At 39.3% G+C, this 23,989-nt stretch overlaps 2 long non-coding RNA genes across 2 annotated transcripts in view; one reads left to right on the forward strand and one right to left on the reverse strand.

The window, feature by feature from the left end:
• Positions 1-23,989, reverse strand: part of LOC140621092 (uncharacterized) — a 419,551-nt gene that overhangs the window by 124,793 nt on the left and 270,769 nt on the right. The gene's annotated exons all lie outside the window — the stretch shown is intronic.
• LOC140610418 (uncharacterized) overlaps positions 1-23,989 on the forward strand; it is a 44,235-nt gene that overhangs the window by 2,969 nt on the left and 17,277 nt on the right. Inside the window, exon 2 of the long non-coding RNA XR_012012077.1 lies at positions 1,424-1,558. This is a non-coding gene — a long non-coding RNA (uncharacterized lncRNA). The remainder of the gene's footprint in view (positions 1-1,423; positions 1,559-23,989) is intronic.

Genomic DNA, 23,989 nt, shown 5'->3' on the forward strand with positions numbered 1-23,989 from the left:
CAGAATTTTCAGCAACTTGTCATCCACCTTCTAAAGACCAAGTGACTTTAAGATTCTTCTTAAGAGGGACCTGGGTGGCTCAGTGGTTGTGCATCTGCCTTTGGCTTGGGGTATAATCTCGGAGTCCCGGGTTTGAGTCCCTCATCAGGCTTTCTGCAGGGAGCCTGCTTCTCCCTCTGCATATGTCTCTGCCTCTCTGTGTGTCTTTCATGAATGAAGAAATAAAACCTTAGAAAAAAAGATTCTTCTCAAGATAACTTCTTAAGAATCCTTTCTCAAAGTAGACTCAGCTTCCTGATTCTGCAGCCCTATCTGCTGTCACTTCAATCACTCTGCTGCTTCCTATTCCCCCTACCTTCTCCAGGCTAAGCCCTAATGCAGATTCCATATTTAGAATAAGTGCTTGATTGTTCATCAGATGGTGAATGAAACCGTTTTATGGTATACCAGCACTCTGACTTGGTTTGGTTTAGTTTGATTTCCAACTCTACTTGTAGGGTAGAAGTGGCAAGTTCAAATGTCTATGTTGACAGATCCCTGTGATCTTACATTGAAAAAAGTTAAGAAGACCACCATACTTCCATACTAGCACCAGTAGGGAATCAGCAAGCTTTTTTTTTTTTTTAGGCTTTTTATTTTAAGTATTTTATGTTGACTTTGATGCCCTGAGATTATCAAGTATGCAATATTCATGTATGATAAAATACAATTATGGAAAATTCAACTGAAATGGACAAATAAAGGTAAACATGACAAAGAGATGTGGTGCAAACTGCTAACAAGTAGCAAATATAGGCATACCCACATCTCCTTTTTTATTAAAAAGAAATGCACTGTCAATAAGCAGAGTCAATGGCATCTGTTTGCATCACTTTGGGTACTCTGGATGGAAACAGGCAAAATTGATTCTTTCTAATTTAATAGAAGTATTTTAGGACCTCAGAGTCAAAGGAAGATTTGACTATTCAAGCTTCATGCAATATGCGAACCAAGGACCCTCAGAGCATTCTTCATTTGTTCATTCCACAAATATTGTTGAGCACCTGTTTTGCCTGGAATTGCTCTCCATGCTGAAAGCATAGTGGAGATGGAGTCTAGATGTGATTGCAAAAGCTAATGAGCACATGTTCCAGACACAGATGCTAAATGTTCAAATTCCAGTGCCTGCCTTCCTTGTAAGGTTCTGCTCAAGTTTCAATTCCCATAAGAGTCTGAGTAACCTAGCTTGGATCAGGTGCCCACCTCCTTGGTCAATGTTGGAGGATGTTTTCTGAGGAAACTTGATGAACAGCTGCACCATGAAAATAGCCACAAACGATGAAAAAAAAAAAAAAAGAAAAAAGAAAAGAATGGTGCTTTCATAAGAAGGGGAAAAGGATGCCAAGAAGGAAAAAGAAAAATTGTCTCATCTTCTGCCTTACAGGATAGAATGAGATCATGAATATGAAGACATCGGCACAGAACGTGGCAAAAAGTAACTGTATGATGGATAAATAAATAACAACAAGAAAAGTAATTTTAAAAATCCATCTTCTATGTGACTAGACATCAGAGTATGGTAAGTAATTATGCAGGGTTTTTTTTAATACAAACATACACTCAATATGTCAGAAGTAAGATACCAGGTTTAAATTATTTATGAAATTTGGTAGAGCATTAATATAAGTATTTAATGAGGAAGTGTTAGTCCTGATTTTCCCTGTGCTTGGAAGACTTCAATTTGGTTGCAAATTTAATTAAACACATGCTATAATCCAAATCCTTGGAGCAACACACATATTTTAAGAGAGATCTCAGAATACAATAACCTACCAAAGAAATAATAGATTATAAACAGATCTGAAAACTATAACATATGTCAATGTTTAAAAGGATGGGGCATCTGACCTAACTCAGCATTATGCACATCAAATTGTATACAACTCTAGTCGGGACAGAGTCCTTCTCCAGAAAAGGAAAGAAAGTTTCTGGTGAATATCTTGTGGCTTCTAGAAGAGAAGTTTTTGAGTCCAGGACAGGACAATGACTCAGCATGGCTAGTTTTGCCTTTAGCTAAAGCATCAACTGTGCTATGTCTTTCACAAAACAGCCCCAATGTACCTTGTCTTTAGAATGGCAGGAAGAAAAAATCTTGCCTAGTGTCTCCATTGTTTCCCAAGAAATTAAGAGTGAATTTTCTTCAAAGCTGGAGAGAAAGAAGAGAAAATCCAAAGGACAAATGTGGGCAAAACACATACTTAAGTCTCTCCATGTGGCTGGGGGTTCCTCACAGTATGGAGGAACTAGGTCCAAGATCAAGGATACCAAGAGACAACTGGGTGGAGATGACATTGCATTTTACGATCTAGTATTGCAATACTATGCCTGGGGTGTTACTGCCCTCACATTCTGTCTGTTAGAATGGAATTACTCAGACCAGCCCATACTCAAGGAGAGTGTAATCAGATCCCATACCTCAATGAGAGAAATGTCAAAGACTTTTCAGATCTGTTTTTAAAACCAACACAGACATGTTTACACTCCTCTCCATGAAAATGACCTTCATCTTCTCCTGTGACATCTCCTTCCTCCAAGTTTTATTTGGTATTACAACAGGTTCAAGCTCCAGATCCAGGATCCAATCACCAAATTCTATAAAGTGGAAATAACACTTTCTCCAACTATATCATAAAGGATCATGTTAAGTGTACACACACATATGCACAATCTATACACAAACCTAAAATCATGATGCCTTTTTCAAAAACACTGACTGTTAATTATACATAAAACACCTCCATTCATGAAATTTTATGTCCCCTCCCAGGTAGTTAATTTTATGGAAATGTACAATCCTTGTCCTTCTGCTTGCACCCCTCCCCTGCCACCTCTACATACACACACTACACTGCTAGCACTTGGGAATACTTGACAAATACTTTCACCAAGAAATTACATTAAGGAGTTAAATTAACATTAAACATTGCATGACACATGCATCAAACAAGTGTTGTTTTTAGATGCTGAGATTTTCTGGGCAACCTCCAAGCGCTAAAGTGTTTAACCTCAACCATTGATTCCTTGTTCTCAGATGGCATTTAAGACATTGAGCTATGTCTCCTCTTGAATTCACCCCCCCCCCCAGCATTTCTGGAAGGTTGTATTTTGCTGACTTTGGACATTAGCCAGGAAAATGTCTCCTATAAGATGAAGATGACTGGTTATTTCCCCAATACCTATTCTCTCCTTCACTTAAAAAATAAAGATTCTAGCTAGGCACATGGCCATGTAGTGAAAGTTTATTTTTGAATTCCCTTGAAGCTTGGTGTAGCCATGTGACTATATTCTGGTCAATAGTATATGAGTGGAAGTGCCAACTTATTAGTTCTGGGTCAGATCCTTAACATATAGTAAGCATGTAATTCCTTTCTCTTCTCTACATCCTGGTTTCTGGAATATGGATGTTATAGTGGGAGCCATAATAGCCATTTTAAACCACAAGGTAGAAGCAACATGCTTGAGGATGGCAAAGGAATAAGAAAGTCCATACCAGATTGACTTGCTATGGTTGCCTGCTTATACTCAGATACTTAAGAGAGGAAGAGCTTTTATCTGGCTTGATTGTGTGATAGGACAAAAAAAAAAAAAGTTAAATAACAGACCCTCTCAGATCCAGGCCCACCATAATCTCTCAGATATGCCAAGCATTGGCCCTAACTCCACTCCTTCACAATCTCTTCTTTTCCAAGAAGTCATGGGCCATCCAGTGGCTGCAGCCTGCTCATAATAGGCAAATGTCTGCAGACATTTGCCACCAAATCTCTCAGACAAAGTTTAATAGCCCACTTCATCCACTAACCCTTTGCTTCTAGTCTTTTCACATCTAATAGATCTTCCAAAGTCCTGTTGACAAGAATAAGAGTGCAAATACTTAAAACTGGAAAGTTCCAGGCAACAAACAATCAGAATGAGCTATCCATAAGCGACCACACCAGCTACTGTCCTAAGCAGCGGCCCAGCCATCTGGTGCCTGCCTGCTAATTCCTGCAGGTGATCTTTCTTGCCTCCTAGCCTGCTCAGTCCTACAGTGCCCATCCCTCTCCACAGCAGAACACAGTAGTGGAGACTTGCTATAAACAAACAAAAAAGACATTACAATTAGAAGATGGAAGCCATCCTTAATTAAAAGTCAAAAAGCGTGTGACCTTAAAATGGATAACAAGCCAGAATATCCACTCTGGGTATTCATTTATACCTATGGAATCCCCAGATGCATTTTAGCATGTGTGTGCTTTCAGACTTGCTACAGACCACTAACTATAGCTCCTGCACTCTTGGTTTTAAATTGTGACTAGCACATTAAGAAACAACATATCGTGGACACAAGCAATCCTGCAATTAGCAAAATATTTCAACACTCAAGTGGGAATACAGTGTTTGCACAAATGCAGCACCTTGTATGCCAAGCAGTTACAAAACAAAGAGACCAGTAGCAGAAGGAATGTATATCTCAGCCTCAATGACATGAGAGCTGTTTTGAGTACCTCAGTGCAACACAATTAAATATTTACTGAGTGGTTATTCTGCACCAGGTGCTGACTCTACCAGGTGTTGGGAGGCAAAGGTTATGAAGACAAGGTCCCAACTCTGAAATGAACAAATTGATAAACAAAAAACCTGGAAGTGTCTTTAAGTACCATAATAGGAAATGTCTAGAAATGTGTAATGAGAACACAAGTGAAGTAGCAATCATCTCTGACTGGCATCAGGCTGCCTGGAAGTGTGCAGAAAGGTCACACTGGAATCAGATCATGAGGATGATGTGATCCTCACCAGGCAGACAAAGAAGGGAGAGTACGCCAGTAGTAAAAGCAGCAGAGGCAAAGGCTATGCAGGCAGGAAGAGGCACAGCATCCAGGGTGGCTCTCTAGCAGGCAATGAGGCTGCAAGGTATCATTTTCAAATGCTGCTGTCAGTTAGAATCACTGAGAATCTTATGGGAACTACCATGCCAGCACCAGCCAAGAATATTAAATCAGAATTTTTAGAATGGATCTGGGCAACAGGACTTTGTAAAAACTCCCCATGGGATGCTAATTGTAAACCAAGGTTAACAACCACTGCCCTGGTGCAGACCGAGTAGGTCTCCAGATGTCATCCTGAAGAACTCTGTTGCACTCTAGGTTATGGGATCCTAGGCAGTCCTGTCCAGCTCTTGCAGATTTTTTATGACAAATACCTGTGTGAAATTGTGTACTATCATACTGCTGGGGAGAAGGGGCAGAAGATAAGTAGCTATTCATTTCTTAGAAGAAATACAGGAATCTCAGTTATAGGCAGAGCCAGATTCCCCTAGAGGGGGTAGATGCTCCATCCCAATCCTGTGAAAACTAGTTCCATCCTGCCTCAGTCTAAATGAACCGGAAGTCATTCTCAGGAGAAGATCCTAGAAATTAAAATATCTAAGACATGTGACTCAACCAAGAGAAATACCATTTCTACAGGAACATAGCTATCATTTCACTCAGCAGGCATTTATGGAATGCCTGTAGGGGCCGAATCCTAGAGATGCAAGAATGAGATATTTACATCTCCAAGCAAGTTTCTATGATTTGAGAAGTAATAGATGGAAGGGTATTAGCATGCAGACCAGCTTGCATCCAAGGAGATGAGAAGCAGTGTGCCTCCCCAAACTTCCCCAACTCCCATAGTCGGCAGTTCTCACCAGCATACCTCACTGTTGTGCTCTGTGTGTTGGAAACATCTATGAGATATTTCTTTTTCTCTGCTGAACTACAGCTTTTCAAAAACAGAAGAATACCCTAAATAATGTAACAGCAGTTCGCATGCACATACTTTTTTAGATACTCCTAGGACACTGCTGTCACTTGGCATATTCAACACATGGCATCAACAGCTTGGAGGAGGTGTTTTAAATACACCAGGCTCCCTTGCAGATGTTTTGAAAACTGCTGGATTCCAAAATTTAAAAGAAGCAGAATTTTCTTTTATATTTTATATTTCATGGAACTCAAAAATCTCTAGTCTTCAAGACTGAAGGCCTGTAGAGTTCAGAGATATTACTTCACTGATCTGGCCAATTTCTACCAAGCACCTACCATGTGCCATCAGTAATGCAGGCACTTAGGAAAGAAATCAATGAGCAAACATATTTGCAAAATTCCTGCCTCTGTAGAACTTACATTCTTGCAGACTCTGACAGAATGTCAACTTCGGAAAGTTATGAACTGAGTGCAAATCACTTATCTGCTGTGACACTCTGAGTACCTGACCAACCCCATATGAGCCTGTTTCATCATTTTGAAATGGAGCTAATAATACCAACCTCCTGAGATTATTGTGAAAATAAATTGCACAACCATAGCAAAGCATCTAGAACAATCTTGGCTAACAGAGGCTCCTAGAGGCCTATTAGATCCCCTTTCCCTTCTACTGTTTATGTCTAGGACCTCATGCTCTCTCAGATAGAAAACCAAAGAAGAGAAGGCATTATTAAGTACTGGATTAATTAGAGACACAAGATACTAAACAAACTCAGAAATAAACTATAAGCCTGATGTTTTGACCAGGGAAACTGCTGCTTCATCTTTCCTCATACAAACTTCACCAAGGCAGTGTGAGGTAGAGAGAAATACCACGGGCCATGGTCAAGAGACTAGATTCTAATTCAAGTTCCTCTAACAACAGCTGTGTGTCTTTGGGCAACTCACTTTCCCTCTCTAAGTCTCCATTCCCTGACCTGCACAATGAAGGGCTATCCTGTATCAGTGTTCTCAGCCTCCACAGCAGAATCCCCTGGGGAGCTCTTAGCACATATTGATGTCCAGAAAATTAAACCAGGATCCCTAGAGGGATTTTTTTATTTTAACTCTCCTGATGTGAAACCAGGATTGAGAACATCTGGTTTGGGCTCCTCTTTGAGCTCTAACATACTAAGACAGGGCTTGCAAATTTAAGTGCCTTCACAGCCAACCACATGATGTAAGTGAATGAAGCCAGGCAATAGGTGATCTTGGCCAGACCACTCTTTCCATATGGGAGCTAGAGATGGAAAGCTGGACTGGGGGTCCAGGGCTGCCAAATATTTCCTTACTCAAGGGAAGCTGGATATCAGGTATGTGTGCATGCCGCATGCATGTGCTTACAGGCAAAAATCTCGAAAATTTAAGATGGTAACCCAACTGGGATTTTTTTCAGTTGTATAAGCAAAAACAAAAAACAAAAAAATCAAACAAAATCAAAAAGCGTTGTATACAGTGGTAATACTAAGGACACCAGTGGTAGACTCCTGTTCTCTGAGACTTGTGACCAATTCAATTCTTGGAACACAAAAGCCATGATTAAAACCTGGGGTTTAGAGATTCCTTTTCTCCCTTTCTTTGTATTCTGTTAAACATTTTTTTTTATTATTGCTCTCCTTCTAGGAGCCATTTAAGACATTTTTTCCCTATTCACCTCCCATTAAATTTTAATACCACAGATATGCTGTGTATCTGTTTATGTGTTCTATGTGCTTTATATATAAAGAGAATATAATCTCTTACCGCCCCCCCTTCACCATCCCCAGACTTACTTCTACAAATTGCCTCACTGAGAATGCATGCCTTTTATAAAAGAATTGAGGCATCTTGACCTGTCTATTCATCTAGCTCAAGTCTGGTTTTGGGCCTGTGTTCTCTACCATGTCCTCACCCACGTCCACTTCTAGGAGAGACTGAGTGAAGCAGAAGAGCTGTGGTCCAGGTCTGAGTACCCAGGTGATCAGTAAGCAGGTGTGCAGTCTACAGTGAGCCTCTTACCCTCATGATCCCATTCTCAGTGCTGCACTGACTTCAGAATTGTTTTAAGCATTCAGTGAATTTCAAGGCTGGCTGAGACCAGAGGCTGGTGAACACTGTACTGTACTATCCAGATCCTCCATCTGTGAAGACCTTGTCCCTGAGGGTGGACAATTTTCAGCTGTCAGCCCCTCTGGAGATAGCCTCTGGGTACCCATATTCTGTGGTCAGTAAGGGAGTAGAAAGGGCTGGTCATCTCAGCCCAACAGGGAACAACCCTGAAATGCCACACTAGCTAGCTCCAGGGTGTCCCTTGGGTCTGGCCAAAGCTGTCACTGGGCTGGGACATCTGAACCCACTTTCATCCTCTGCCCACTCCTGTCTCATTCACTCTCTACTGGATTAAGAACCCAAGGACACACTTGCACCAGTATCAGACTACACACAAAGCTCCATTTCAGAATCTACTTCCTAGGGAAGTAGATTAGTAGCTAATTACCACAATAACTACATACATAGCTAGTGCAATACTTATTGGCATTATTCAAGAATAATTTCTTTCTGAAATTTTAAGCATTTTCACACTAAGTTGACAACTGAATTTGCAGCTGGAATTTCATATCAAGGATGATGTGTCACATGAAAGTAACCACAATGAAGAGCTTCCAGGCCTGATCCAATCAAAGACCTGAACTCAGGAGAGGGCTTTATTTAACATATTCCCCTCTTTTGTGATCTATCTACCCTTTTTCATTTCTGCTCTGGCAGATCTGCATAATTCCCGCCTAAGGGATTTGTCTCTTCTTTGTCAGATGAGTAAATAAATCCAACTTTGGGTTGGATCAGTCTGGTGATCTTTGTTTCTTACTCTTGACATCACAAATCCCTGGGATGCTCACCCTCCTCATAAACCCATTGCCTAATGCCACTCCTGGGTTCTCCAGGGTCTCTTGTTGGGAAGCTCAGTACACCCTTCCCAATAGCTCATCCCAGATGCTTTATCTTGCCAGAATAATAGTTATTATTTTAAACTAATTATAAAGCTTTCTGGATTCTTTATGTATATTAACTGATTTAATCCTTAAAATCAACTTATGATGTAGCTATCCCTAGGAAACAGGTTAGGAAAAGAGAGATTGATAGCCATGCTATAAGATGCATCTAGTAAGTGGTACAGCTGGCATCTGAACACTTTAGGACTAAAGCCTAAGCTAAGGAACTACTACACTAGAAATCATCTCCACCCTGGTTCTTGTTTCTGAGCAGCTGCTTTCAAGATGGTTCTGTGGATAATATCAAATAAAATCTCACAGGCACACAAATGAATAGGCACAGTTTACAACAGGGGACACAGTAGTGGCAGAGACCTAGATATAGGATCCATGGCAGTAGCCCCAGTCTTCAGGGCATGGTATAGCTCTGTTTTAGGATGAACTGTCCTCTGTGCATTCTGACACTAGGCATCCCTCCTTCCCTTCTCTTTGGTGATTCCAAACTCAATTTGACTTTTTGCCTTAGTTCCTGGTGCTCCTAGACCAGGATTTCTTAACCTCAACTCTGTTGACATTTGGAACCAGTTTATTCTTCATTGTAGGGGCTATCCTGTGCATTGTAGGATGTTAAGCAGCATCCCTGGTCTCTACCTACAGATGGATGCCAATAGTACATGTACTTCCTCCCTCTGTCATCATAATCAGAAACATCTCTGATAATTTCCAAAGATTCCCTAGGAGAGAGAAAATTGTTCCAGGTTGAGAGCCACAGGCTTAGTCTCCTCCCCCCAACTAGGCATTTTCTCCCACTTCTGGAGCAGGTTTGACTTCATGCTGATGACTCAGCACCCCCATCTGGGCAGACACCCCCTGAGTGATTGTTTATCTTGGCATCTTCCTCAGGAGTTTGACCTCTTGACATCCCAGAAACAAACTACGATATTCTTAGCTAAGAGAAATCCTCCTCTGATGGAAAAGTGTGTCTCATGCCCCAGACCAGCCCTACATTTTAACTGGTGCCTCCTATCCAGTACTGGTGTGTTAGAACTCCAACCCATTCTCATAGAAACCCTGGTGAGAGGATGAGACTGAACACATACCTGTAATACTCAGTGTTTCTCCATGCCAAACCCATTACTTTTTATCTTAATTCAAATTTTCATTTTTAAGAAGGCATCAGGCATGTGCCATGTACCCTATTTTATTCCTACTGTGTCTGTCAAGGACTTTTTAAAAAGCCAGCACCAGGGGCCAAATAATAGATTTAACTTTATAAAGGGTCATGTAAATGGCTCATTGACACATCTCCCAGGCCTGGCAAAGCTGGTAGCCAAGCTCCAACAGAGCCTGAAAATGAATGTCCCAGTACTCAGGTTCCAGGGCTGTGAGCCACTGTTCTCCCCCTTGGCAATCAAGCTACTCCCTCAGCCCAGCCCCCTTCTTTCTGCACCAGTACCCTCATCTAAAGGATAAGGATGGACAAGTAACACTTCGGTCTTTGGCTTTTTCAAGGTGTGACTGTTGATAAGACTCTTGGCCTGAATTTCATAATGCAGATCATCCATTCTTCACTTGTTCACCCTCATTATACATCAGTTCTCATGGCCTGCAGAATGGAAAAGGAAAATTTCACTTTATGATCATATTGACCTCAGTTTCATTTTTGCTGTGTGTCCTCAGCAAATTTCTTAACTTCTCGAGACTTGCACTTCTCTTCTATTTGTGGAAATGTTAATAAAAACTGTTTTTTCTGTGTATGCCGTTGAAAAGATAAAGTTACTGTGTGCAAAGTGTCTAGAAGATTCTTACTGACTAAAGGCTGCTGGAGTGCAGGTAATGTTGTTGGTATAAAATAGCAATGAAAATAATGATGTCAATGAATTCCTTTCCCCCTTGGAAAGAGAAGCTACCTAAATTTCCAAATCCTTTCTGACTCTGAGGAAGTAGGTCATCCTAAGAAATAAAACAAACAAAACAAAAAACATACACATTCATTAACTCTCTTTTTTAAGATTAGAGTTCTTTTGAGTCGGTCTTGAGCATCTGGATCCCTGTTCCCTCTTATCTGGGCAGACTGTACAAAACTACAGGAAGTTTCCAAGAAGAAAGTACTCCAAATAGCACTCAGAGATTTAAAACCTAAAAAGCTGCAACAATGATCCTGAAACTGCCTTCCAAAATGTGTGTGTGTGTCTCTTATCATTATCTCCTCATAACACCATTGTTATGAACTTGTCTGAAAACAAGAAATAAAACACTAACTGAGAACCAATTACTATCAGTGCTGGATGGTATACATTTTATAGTACACTATTTAATCCACATGAAAACCATGTAAGGTAAAGATAATTATTAGGCTCATTCCAATGTCCACATTGAAAAACTAAGACTCAGAGCAACAAAGTAAATACCCCCAAGGGGTGTCAAATGTTTATTACAATCTTAGACCCTAATTGAAAATCTAATATTCTTTCCTAATATTGCTTCTCAACCTTGTTTCTCTCAAACCTCTTTCACATCGATTTAACAGAGCTTGAGAGTGGAGAGCCCCGCATGGAGCAATAAGCAGTGAAGGGAATGGTTGTCACATTTTGGATAGAGAATTTGTTGTTAGGTATTGTGACATCTGCCCCAAAATAATTAGGTGTTTTGTTTTTTTTTAAAAGACATTGTAGGAAAAAAGTTCACAAACGAAAAATGAGGAAAATTAAAGTTCTATTCCCTTATTAGAATATGGCTGAAACTCTTCCCAGATCATTGGCCTTGTATCCTTTGCCAACACTTGATTTTTTACTGCATTCCTTTGGTTGTACATCTCTTTCCCTCTTCCTTTTAGAGTCTTAGTTGGCTTTGATTGCAAGTGTCTTATTTTACATGATTAGAAAGTTCTGGCATGGATAGGTTCTAGGTTTTTTCTTTCTCTCCATATCTCAGTCCTCTTGAGGTTATCTGATGAAAGGTCCTTACATACCTACCCCCATCTCTAAACCCACATCTTCCTAGTTTGGCAATGCCAATGGGGAAGGGAGAAAAACTCAACTCCCTAATTCTACGTGTTGTTTTTTTTAAGATTTTATTTATTTATTCATGAGAGACACACAGAGAGAGAGAGAGAGGCAGAGACAAGACAGAGGGAGAAGCAGGCTCCATGCAGGGAGCCCGACGTGGGACTCAATCCCAGGACTCCAGGATCACGCCCTGGGCCAAAGGCAGGCACTCAACCACTGAGCCACCCAGGCATCCCTTAATTCTACATGTTAATTCTAGAAAAGATACTGGCTGATTCTGCTTGGGTCATGCATACACGCATGTAGACAGTAACTCTACCCAGAGTAGAGTTCAAGTTCTGGCTGTTCTGTCCAGTCAGGGTCACATACCCCCTCTTTAGCTGAGGGTAAGAATAGAATGATTACCATATCCTACCTAACAAGCCCATATGGACTAAGGGAGGGATTCTCCCAAAGGAATCAGAAGAAAGGGGGTTAGAGAGCATGCTGAACACACACAAAAAATACATAACTACCATGCTCTACTATAATAACAAAGTTGAGTGATGTCTGAGTGGCTCAGTGGTTCAGCATCTGCCTTTGGCTCGGGGCATGATCCCAGGGTCCTGGGATCGAGTCCCACATCAGCCTCCCCATAGGGAATCTGCTTCTCCCTGTGCCTATGTCTCTGCTCTCTCTCTCTCTCTCTCTCTCTTTCATGAATAAATAAATAAAAGCCTTTTTAAAAATAATATAGTAGAACAATTTCAGGATCTTCACACCTTACCTAAGCCCTCTAAAACTCTCAAAGGTGTTGCCACTTGTGAGACACAGAAATGTTTCCTCTATGGTGTAAAGTTGTCCTGGTGACATTCTGGTGATTTTCTGTCCCCTAGCCATCCTTTCTGTCCCTACCAACCACTCTGTTACCTATGAACATTTGGAAGCCAAGGAACATTCCCTTATTCCTGCTGTCTCTGAGCAAATTGCTGCCAGATATTATCTCCTATTGTATCTTCTCTATTCTGTGACCCACTATCAGTCTATCAGATATGAATTTTACGATGCTACTGGTTGCTCATGAAGTTTCTTTGGCAGGTTTTCTGAATGGTGTGACACAACAAAGCCTCTTTCTTATGTCCCTATTTCATTTCATGGTTTAAAATAATCACAAAAAGAAAGTAGATCTGAAATTCTTTTCCCAAGACATATTGACTTGATAGTGAATAAATCAGAGAAGCATTGCTATATCAAGGATTGCTCATTCCTTTAGAGTTGGTTCTGGTGAGATATGCTAGAGAGAGTTATGTCAATATTTGACATGACAGGCAGGATATAGAACTAAAGTGATGTGACCAAAAAAAAAGTCCAGTTATTGTAGAAAGAAAATGAAGGAAAAGTTGGTCCTGTTCTAAGAAGGAAATGATGGTTAATGAAATTGTGCAAAAGAACCATCCATCCCATTGCTATGTACTCAATTCAAGTATTTCAACTCTAGCTGCTTAGGGACTTCAAACCTGCCATTATAAAATATGATGCCCAAGTCACATTAAAGATACCATGAAGTGCAGCTTCAGTTATATCTTTGCACTTAATCTGTTAAACTCAGGTTTTTAAAATAAATGTAAATCCCAGTGAAAGTGAGATTCCTCCATATGTGATTCTAGCTCCAAAGACAGTTCCAGAACTAGTAAAGGAAAACATAGTTCAGTGTTCCATTCTTTGCTTTGGCTACCAGGGCTAAATTACCAGGGGGCTAAATTTTGTCCTAACTTATTAAACTTTGCCTATAGATGCTTTTAAAACCATCATCTCAATCTTCACTACAAACCTAAGTTATGTGTTCTTATTCTGAATATATAGATGCAGAACAGGGACTCAGAGTGATTAAGACCCTATAGTGGCAGAGGCACAACTAGACTCTGGTTTGGTAGACTTCAGTTCTGGTGCTCTCTTCTTGCAACCTCTATTCTGAGCCTTATGCAAGTTGGCCTCTGCCCTAACCTCCTGGATTGGCAGACATACTAGATTGGGCTAACATATTGAGGAATATCAATGAGCTACCACATTGAATCAATATTTTTAGAGCATTTTTAGCATCAATGATATACTGTGTTGTCCAAGTACTAAGCAACTGTTTACTTGTCATAAAGGCTCTGTGCTTCAATTCAGTCTTCCAAACATTTATTGAATTGAGTTAATAGACCTACCTTGTGTTTTTCTGGAATATAGGTTTTATGTCACTAATATTGGAGGCTCAAAGGCAGCTCCAAAATTAGTGTTGAAGGGAGGTCAAAGAAGTGACTCTTTGGACACTGTGCCAGTTGCATGCTCATTACCATATTAATGTTGCCCATGTGAGGCCTTCAGTGGCATCCTTCAATACATGCAAATATGCATTGGGAAAAATGGAAATATATGTAAATGACACAGAAGTTATACTGCCCTATTAACATCACAAATCCCTATTTACAGCCCACTCTTAATTTAAGTGATCTTTCTATTAGAAGAACCACTTATGAAGTTAATCTGGAACGGAATCGCAGCATGTCAATTAAAATGGTGAGACAGTGAGACCACCATCAATTGGTAACTCTTTAGCAGATGTCTTAATTAGGCTTCTCAGTGGCAGGTTGACCGACGACACTCTGTGAAAGTCATTTTCAAGTTTGCACCTGAGGACTCTCTTCTCCAAACTTTTTCTGTTTTTCTTCTTTCTGTTTAAACCTTAGCTATTATGAAGTTTCTCTTTGTGCGTATTTTTCCCAAAGATTTGATTCTTTTTCTCTTTTCTTCTTACTGTAAGAGTATTCAAGAGAGAATATTCCATTCCTAGAGACTGGGGCACCACAAGTCTTAATTTAAGTTTTTTGTTTTATTTTAAATATTCATATGAACTTGGTGTTCTTCTTAAAAATATCCAGGCTTGTTTTAATGTAAAAATTTGTTTAAAATCATACACTATTAAAATTGAAGCCATGTTACTTTGCATCTTTGTATATTCTTGGCTCATGCTACATGAGGAGTGTGAAAGTTAGGGCTGCACATTCCTTAGTTTGGAAAACACAAGTATCATGTAAAGAGAGCTTTGGAACCATCCAGATTTGAGTTTAAAACCTTCCACTGCTACTTATTAAGTGCATAACTTAGGACAACTTTTGTCATTTAGACTGAGCTCATGGGGCTAGGCTATCTCTCTGAACATTTTTATTTTTCCCCAGCTTCATTGAGATGTAATTCATATATAACATTGTATAAATTTAAGGTAAACATATGTATTACAAAATGATTAACACCATTACTCTTTCTTTTTTGTGGTAAGAACATTAAAGACCTACTTCTTAACAACCATCAAGTATTTACCACAGTACTATCAACTATAATCACCATGCTGTACATTAGATTTCCAGAATCTTTTCATCCTATAACTGGAATTTCGTACCTTATTACCAACATCTCCCATTTCCACCACCCTATCGCCTGGCAACCACCATTCTACTCTCTGTATCTATGAGTTCAGGTTTTTCAGACTCCATGTGCAAGTGATATCATACAGTATTTATTTGTGTCTATCTGACTAATAAATTTGGCATAATGCCCTCAAGTTCTGTCCATGTTGTTATAAATGGGAAGATGTCTTTCTTGTGGCTAAGTAATATTCCATTGTGTATATATAACAATCTTCTTTATTTATTTATCTGTTGATGGACATTTAGGTTGTTACCATATCATGGCTATTGAAAAATGTTACAATGAATATGGGAGTGTAGCTATCTCTTTGAATTCTTGATTTCATTTCCTTTGAATATATACCCAGAAATGGTATTGCTGGATGATGGTAGTTCTATTTTCAACTTCCATACTGTTTTCCATAGTGGCTACACCAATTTACATTCCCACCCACACTGCAAAGGGATTCCCTTTTCTCTACACCCTTGTCAACACTTGCTATCTTTTGTCTTTCTGATGAAAGCCACTCTAACAGGTAGGAAGTAATATCTTATACTGGTTTTGATTTGCATTTCCCTCATCATTAGTCATGTTGAGCATCTTTTCATGTACTAGGTCACTATTTGTATGCCTTCTTTTAAGAAATATTTATTCAAAAAAAAAAGAAATATTTATTCAGATCTTCTGCCCATTTTGAAAATTGCATCAGTTTTTTGCTATTGAGTTGCATGAGTTTTTAAAATACATTTTGGATATTAACTAACACCTTATCTGGTGGATGATTTTCAAATATTTTCTCCCATTCCATAGGTTAGCTTTTCATTTTGTTGATTATTTCTTTTGCCATACAGACATCTTTAGTTTGATACAATCCCACTGATTTATTTTTTCTTCTGTTGCTTGTGCTTTTGATATCATATCCAAAAACTAGATGCCAACACCAATGTGAAGGAGTTGAGATTTTCCTTATGTTTTCTTCTAGGAGTTTTACCATTTCAAGTCATATTTAAGCCTTTAATCCATTTTGAGTTAATTTTTATAAATAGTATAAGATAGGGGTTGAATTTCATTCTTTTCAACGTGGTTGTCCAGTTTTCCCAGTACCAGTTATTGAAGAGATTATCCTTTTCATACTGGATATTCTTGACTCCCTTTTCAAAGACTAGTTGACCATACATGCAAGGGTTTATCTCTGGACTCTCAATTCTGTTCCATTAGCCTATGTATGTATTTCTGTGCCAGCGTCCTACTGTTCTGATTACTTTAGGAATCCTGTCACTTCTACTCCCTTCTCATCTCTATCATTTAATTCAGCACCTGATACATAATAGGCACATAGACTTTTAAATTTTATTTATTTTTTATTGTTTTTTTAAATTTAAATTCAATTAGCCAATATATAGAACATCATTAGTTTCAGATGTTGAGTTCAGTAACATGTCAGTTGCATTTAACACCCAGTACTCATCACATTATGTGTCCTCCTTAATGCCTATCACCTAGATACCCCACCCCCTACCCATCTCCTCTCCAGTAACCCTCAGTTTCTTTCCCATAGTTAAGTCTCTCATGGTCTGTCTCTCTCTCTCTGATGATTTCCCATTCTGTTGTTCCTTCTCTTCCCTTATGATCCTCTGTGCTGTTTCTTATATTCCTCATATGAGTTAAACCATATGATAATTGTCATTTGCTGATTGATTTCTTTCGCCCAACGTAATACCCTCCAGTTCTATCCATCTCAGTATAAATGGTAAGATTTCATCCTTTCTGATGGCTGAGTAATATTCCATTGCATAAAAATATCACGTCTTCTTTATCAATTTATCTGTAGATGGGCATCTCAGCTCTTTCTATAGTTTGGCTATTGTGGACATGGCTGCTACAAACATTGGAGCACAGGTGCCCCTTCAGATCACTACATTTATGTCTTTGTGGTGGATATCTAGTAGTGCAGCAGATTTTTTTTTAAATGAATACTGTCTCTATACCTAAATATATTTCCTTTCCAAAGTGGAGATAACAAGTTCATCAAGAGATGAATTTTTTTAAGATTTTATTTATTTATTAATGAGAGACACAGATAGAGAGAGAGGTAGAGATACAGGCAGAGGGAGAAGCAGGCTCTATGCAGGGAGCCCGATGTGGGACTCAATCCCGGGTCTCCAGGATCAGGCCCTGGGCTGAAGGTGGTGCTAAATAGCTGAGCCACCCAGCCTGCCCAAGACATGAATTTTAAAGAAATGTTTCTACATCTTTAAAAAAAAAAGTTTCCTGTAGAAAGAAATAAGTATTTTGTGATGAAGAAATGTCCAAGCAAATTCAGATACTATAAGCAGGAGTTTTATAATTTTTTTTTAAACAGACAGAATGAAGCGTTAAGTATAGAGCCCTAATTAGAAATAGAAGATTGATGGGGCATCATTTAAACATCAGACTCTCGATTTTGGCTCAGTTCATGATCTCAGGGTCCTGGGATTAAGCCCCACCCATGGCTCTGTGCTCAGTGGGAGGTCTGCTTGAAGATTCTTTTCCTCCTTCCTTCTCCCTCTCCATCTGCCCCTCCTCCCAGCTCATATTCTCTTTCTTTTTCTCTCTCAAATAAATAAATAAATACGTTTTAAAAAAGAAAAGAAGAAAAAAATTTAAGATTGAGGTATTTCCTGTTGTCACAGACCAGGAGTAAGCAAGTATTTACTGAAAGGGGTCAAATAGTAAATATTTTCAGTTTTGTGGGCCATACTATCTTTGTTCCAACTACTCAAGTCTGCCATGTATCACAAAAAGAGCCACAGACAGTACTAAATGAATAGATGTAGGTAGCTATGTTTCAATAAAACTTTATTTACAGTAATAGGTGGTGATTTTGATTTGGTCCAAAGCTGAATATACTATACAGACCTTTGTACAGACTACACAAATGTTATGACCTTGAGATTGTATTAGGCATAAATGGTTTCTAATGTCTAAAATTAAAATAGATTAAATTAAGTTAAAAAATAAATCATTAAAAAATAAATAAATAAATAAATCATTAAATTCTACCAATGAAACTAATAATACACTATATGTTAAATAAATTGAATTTAAATAAAAAATAAATAATAAATAAATGTAAAACATAAAGCAAAACCTAAACACATAATAGGCTGTCTCTAATACTGATGACAATATTTTTTACCTGTAAGACATGGTGTTCAGCCTTCCCTCTAAGTAAACTTGATTCCAGAACTGTTTGCGTGGACTACAACAATGTCTAGTTGTGAGGTTTCAGGATTGCTTCTGTAGATTTCAAGCTCTAATCCAAAAAGGGTATGGAGCTCTCATCTGATGATGAGGAAAAATATCCCGACTAGGGAAAGGTTTGGCATGCTGGTGTCTTTGGTTAAGTCACTAACCCATTAACCCAAACAGAAGATAGTACCAATGATAGAATAAAAATATTTTAGGGATCCCTGGGTGGCTCAGCGGTTTAGCACCTGCCTTCAGCCCAGGGCCTGATCCTAGAATCCAGGGATTGAGTCCCGCATCGGGCTCCCTGCATGGAGCCTGCTTCTCCCTCTGCCTGTCTCTCTGCCTCTCTCTGTGTGTGTCTTTCATGAATAAATAAATAAAATTTTTTAAAAAAAGAATAAAAATATTGTACTTATGCCTTCAGAGAGCCAGAGTGGAAAATGCTTTGTAAGAGAAAAAGCAATGATCTTCATTTTCCTGTAGTGATGTAGTTAGTGTCCCAATATAAATCACAGTCAGCAGTTTGGTGGAATAGGAAAAGCATGGGCTTTGGAGACTAAGATCCAAATTCAGGTCTCATTTTTTTTCCACTTAATTTGTGAGAAGTACAGAATTCCTTAATCCCTATAAACCTCAGTTTCCTCATCTGTAGAGTACAGATGACAAATCCTGTCTTGAAGGCTGTGGTTGATTAAGAGGTTTCAATGAGTTGCATGTATGAGTTAATAATATATGTTCTTAGCATCGCCGATAATGCACAGTATAAGCTCCATAAATGTACATTTCTTCACTTTACCATCTCCTTTCTCCCAACAATGCATAAAATAAGACCTTTCTACTACTCTCAGCCAAACCATCCATTTGCCCTGCTAATAAATGAAAGTTTTATCGCTCCTTCCCAGATGTGGAATTATACTATTGGTATCATGCCTACTGTATCTTAATCCCTTTACTAATGTACCATTTTACCTTGAATTGTTACACAGAGTTCTGCCCCTCTTACTCCTCTCCTAGCTTGTTATGAAGTCATTAGTCAATTATCTTCAAATATTATTGTTCTAATAATAGCACTGGCTCTCAAAACATCTCAAGGACCCTCACCTCATCATAATGTACTGTTTTTAAATCATCTAGCTACCTGTTTACAATTGTTCCTTTTCTTTACATAGCTGTAGTAATCCATTTGAAAGCCTCCATCCTATTTGTACACACACACACACACACAGTGTGTGCATATATTTTTTCTATTTTTCTGAGACTTTGTTTTTGCAATTAAATTATTAGCAAACAAGATTTGAGAGAGACACATTAACATATTTAAGACACTGCAAACTCTAGGGTATGGTGAAAAGCATTTTTTAGCAGCATCCATCTGCATTCTCTTGATGTTTTAAATTCCACTTGCTTCTCATCTATTCATGAAAGCAGATCAAATAAGACTAGTTTTTAGCAAGTTCTGACTTTCCTACTTCATCCACAGCACACAATAAAAGCTCCATGTCTGAGGATTTCACCTTCAAGGCTGATATCTCATACAAGCATAAATTTGAACCCATTGGGCTGAAGACCTGTGAAATGTCAAAGAGAATCTCTCAGCCGAAATATGAGATTAGTTGACTGAACATTCAATTTTGAATATTTGGGGACTCACACAGGTGCTCAGAAATATCTGAAGTGTGTGTCAAGAATTCACTGAATTTTTAGAAATGATGATCATCCCATGCAGGACCAGAAAAGATTGAAGAGGAGTAGACCTCAATAAAATGGTTATCTCTGCAAAAAAAATTTCCAGTCTCCCTCCTCCTTCTTTCCATGTTATTATTATATGAGATTAGGGATATTAGAATGAGAGAGTTCTCATTTAAGAGCAAAGTTCAAGTTCACATTTGGGGAAGATTTCCAGTTTTTAATTGCTTACATGCAATAAAATAGATGCAGAAATGTATGTTTTATAGCATCTCCACCTCCTAAAAATATGAGCTTGGAGAAGTACAGAATCCTTGACCTGGTCATTCAAGGCAGGAAGGGGGAGACCATTCTGAAGTTTCTCTTTTCTCTTGCCCCCCACACTCAATCTCTTCTGAATCTTTGCCACATGGTTATGTTAATGCCATCTCTCCAACCTACTTCTGCTGCTAAGTCAGGTGCCCATCTGCTCCTGCTGTCTCTAGTTCTACCCTTGTCTTGTACACTTTTCCTATTGTGGCCAGAATAATCTTTACAAATGTCTAATCTAGTCTTGCTGTTTTCTTGAATAACATACTTCAATTGCCCTCAATTATAGGCAGCAAGACATTCGAACCTCTTAGGATGATTTATAAAATGATATCACCCTGCCTGTCTCTCTAACTTCATTCCTAATATTCCTTACATATAAGGTTGCCAGCATTAGCAAAAAAAAAAAAAAGACACCCAGTTAATAATCTTTGTGTTTATATGTCCCATGCAATATTTGAATGTACTCGTACTAAATATTTTATTCTTCATTTCTCTGAAATTCAAGTTTAACTAGATGTTCTGCATTTTATCTAGCAATCTCAATTTCACAGATACTGTAATCCAGCCAAACCATATACTCGTACACTTTCTTGAATGTGCTCTTTCATCTTTCTCAATTATAACCCTTGTGAATTCAGGACTATGCACTTAAGCCCAAACACTTAACATATTGTTAATATAGACACTCAAGTAAGTATTTATTGAAGGGTGAAAGACAAGCAATGAAAGAAGGAAAGGATGAAAGAAAAGAGGGAAAGAGGTAATAAAAATACCTTTAAGTGTTAAAGACTTACATCCTTCCAAATTTAGAAGTAAAAATCTTCTACTTCTGAATTTCTCTGGAAATCCTTTCCTGCCCCTTCTTGAAAGAGTTACATATTTCTTCTTCTATAGCATCATGTAAAAGCAGCTGTAAACACTTGCATTTTAATCCTATTATTTACTCATCTAAGCTTCCTACTAAACCCTGAGTCCATCAATGGCAGAGTAATTTTTCTTTATCAATTACCCAGAGATCCTTCAAAGGCAAAATGGAGCATTGATAAAGGCTTCCTGGTCCTAAACCATGGGAAAGCAGGTGCTTTAGGAAATTCATGCCAAGGAGCCTTGCAAGGCTGGCTCTACTTTGAATGACTCTCCATAAGAGGATCAACTAAGACCAGTAAGTGCCCTTTGTATCAGATATATTCATGTCAACAGCATCCAGGTGTGCTTCACAGAATTTAGCCAGTATGACAAGGGGACTGCCATCTGGAAACACAAGTACATCTCATAGATTTCCCCAGGAGAGATTTCCTTTAGAGGCAAATAGCTCCTCTTGAGGTGTTGTGAGTGGCCCAATTCCTGAGGCTTTTTCTCCTCCAAATAGCTCTGCATATCTGATTTAGGGCCATCTGGAGTCCCAAGCCCAGTCATTGGACCCAACCTGGAGCTGAGGGATGGAGTACTTCCTATATCTACATATGCAGCAGATAGCACCATGTAGTCCTAAATGAGCAGCTGCCAGATGGATCCTGTTGACATGTGAATCCGATTTTATCACTCCTTTACTCAACACCCTCTTATGAATCTTCATCCTACCCAGAATAAAACCAAGTTTTTGAATGAACCTTGAGGATGTACATAATCTGGCACCCTGCTACCTCTCCATGTCCCATCCTCACATTGTTCCAACCACAATGGCCTCTTGCTGTTTCCAAAATTCTCCAGTGTCTCCAGCATGTTCCCATCTCAGAGCCCTTAAACTGGCTGCTCTCTGGGCCTGGGACACTTCTTCCCAGGAAGTCCACATGGCTGGCATCATTACCTCTGTCAGGTTTTCCTCAAATGTCATCTTCTCCGGGAGGCCTTTCTTTCTTTATTTTTCTGCATAGCCATTTTCCCTTCCTATCATACTATGTCTTATTACAATATATGTAATTTCATCTTCCTCCTGTAGAATGGAAGTTCTGCAAGGGTGGGATTTTTGTCAGCTTTATTTGCTGCTGAATCTCCAGAGCCTAGAATACCTGGGAAGGAAGGAAGGAAGGAAGGAAGGAAGGAAGGAAGGAAGGAAGGAAGGAAGGAAGGAAGGAAGAAAGAAGAAAGAAAGAAAGAAAGAAAGAAAGAAAGAAAGAAAGAAAGAAAGAAAGAAAGAAAGAAAGAAAGAAGAATGAGAAGAAGAAAGGAAGGGAGGGAGGGAGGGATGGAGGGAGGGACGGAGGGAGGGAGGAGAAAATATGATAGGTATCAAAATGCATAGAAAGATCAGATCTTCTTGGCTTTGCCTCTCAAGTCAGGTCTCCAGAGTCTTTGCAAGTCTCAATTTCCTTCTAAGTAAATTAGGAACACTTCTTGCTCTACCTACCTTAATTACAGCTCTTAATCTAGTCTTGCTGTTTTCTTGAATAATATACTTCAATACCTTCAAAGCTGTAGGTATTGACAATTAGGTGCTGAAGCAGCTCTGAGTCTTGTACTGGAGTCTTCCCAGCGGATAGCTTCTACATGAGATCTGGGAACCACTGGTAGAGGGCCTGACATGGTTGAGGAGGCTAATCACTGGGATCCACAAGGCTGAAAACCTTCTCAGCAGCCCCTTTGTGCATGCTCCCCACTTGTAAGATTTGGCACCAGTCACAGTGAAAAGCCCTAAGGCCCATCAGGCTCAAGTCCTGAAATCCCTTCTGGCTGTGTCAGGTTTCTTTCTCCAGACACTAACCCTGATCCTACCAATCCACTTACTTGATCATTTCAGTCCCAAAGGCACCAAGATGCCTCTCTATTCCTAGGGAGAGGTTGAATATGAGGTGGTGTCAGAGGCTCCTCAGTGTAAGACTTGCCTCTTAATTTCCCATCAGGATCACTCTGATCTTGTCATTCTTCTATGTCTTTGTTTCCTCAGTTATTAATGGAGGTATTGTCCAGATCTCAGGGTGATGGTGAAGACTAACTAAGATAGTACAAGTAAATCCCTCAATACAGTATTAGCACAGAGAAAGTATTCAGTGAATTTGACGTCCCTTCTCCTATATTTGAAAAAGGCAAGCCACTCTTCCCTGGCTGTCTTCTTCTACCACCTCCTGACTCACCCTTAGTCATCAGTCCCAACCTTGCTCTGTGCAATGTTTAATGTTCCTCATTGAGCCTGGAGATGAAGCTTGCTGGGCACTCCTCTTAAGAGCTCCTTCTGCTTTCTGCTGAGCAGTCATTTATCCCATAAAACCTTCTGACATGTTCTGCTACCTGAGGAATTATGTGAGAATTGAAGATAGAGTGTGTGTACTGGGTTGCAAACTTTAAAGTAGTATACCAAATATGAGAGACAATTATTTTTAAAGTAAGGTTTTAATCCTGTAGATAAAGGCATGGCATCTGGGTGGCTCAGTTGGTTGAACATCTTACTTTGGCTCAGGTCATGATCTCAGGGTCCTGGGATTGAGCCCCATATATCAGGCTGCATACTTAGCAGGGAGTCAGCTTGTCCCTCTCCTTCTCCCCTTTTTCCTCCCCCAGCTTGTGCTCACTCCCTCTCTCTCAAATAAATAGATAAAAATCCTTTTTTAAAAAATCC

Source organism: Canis lupus, chromosome 2, assembly GCF_048164855.1.
Source record: "Canis lupus baileyi chromosome 2, mCanLup2.hap1, whole genome shotgun sequence".
NCBI classification, from domain to species: domain Eukaryota; kingdom Metazoa; phylum Chordata; class Mammalia; order Carnivora; family Canidae; genus Canis; species Canis lupus.